Genomic DNA, 867 nt, shown 5'->3' with positions numbered 1-867 from the left:
TTATTTAGGCCCTACTCAATAAACATTGTGCCCCCCCCCCCCGCCCGCCCACTAGAGGTTCCGCCCCCTCATTAAACATTGTTCCTACCCTCCTATTCAGATATCATATATAAGATGATTAATACATCAAAGTACGTTAGTGATGTTAAACAAACCGAAATTTTAACCTGTTTCTCTCTCCCCCCCCCCCCCCCTTAGTTAATTTATGGCTGATACGACCCTGTAAATGCAATTCTATATACTATATGTTTGACGTCCAATAGCTGATGATAAGATAAAAAATCAATGTGCTCTAGCGGCGTCGTTAAATAAAACAAACTTTTTTCGTACCAGTGGATGAACGGTAATCCCAGGCCCGTTGACACGGTATATGGAACGGGAGCGGGGGTCACATTCTCTAGTGGGGGAGGCACAAGCCACATTTTAATATTTTATTATATAGAGTAGGACAAAAGCACACGTACATTTTCGTCTTCAAATGGGGGGGGGGGGGGGTTCCTATGCCACCACCAGCACCCACCTACGAGCCTGCTTGCGTGCCGCACTGTATTGCCTGTCGTCTATATAGTCTTCGTTCCAGCAAGTGCACCACGACTGGCACATCAAAGGCCGTGGTATGTGCTATCCTGTCTGTGGGATGGCGCATATAAAAAACCCTTAATAGTAAGGGGGAAATGTAGCGAGTTTCCTATCTAAAACTATACGTCCAAAATTACAAAATGTTGACATCGAATAGCCGATAATTAATAAATCATGTGCTCTTGTGGTGTCGTTAAACAAAACACACAAACAAACGGTATAGACTATGAAGCGTCGCTCGCACGATTGTGACGGAGTCAACACGCACAGCACGTTCTACAACGTGCA

Source organism: Gigantopelta aegis, chromosome 7 (assembly GCF_016097555.1).
Source record: "Gigantopelta aegis isolate Gae_Host chromosome 7, Gae_host_genome, whole genome shotgun sequence".
Lineage (NCBI taxonomy): Eukaryota > Metazoa > Mollusca > Gastropoda > Neomphalida > Peltospiridae > Gigantopelta > Gigantopelta aegis.
The sequence above is the reverse complement of the archived record's forward strand: the minus strand, read 5'-3'. Positions refer to the sequence as shown.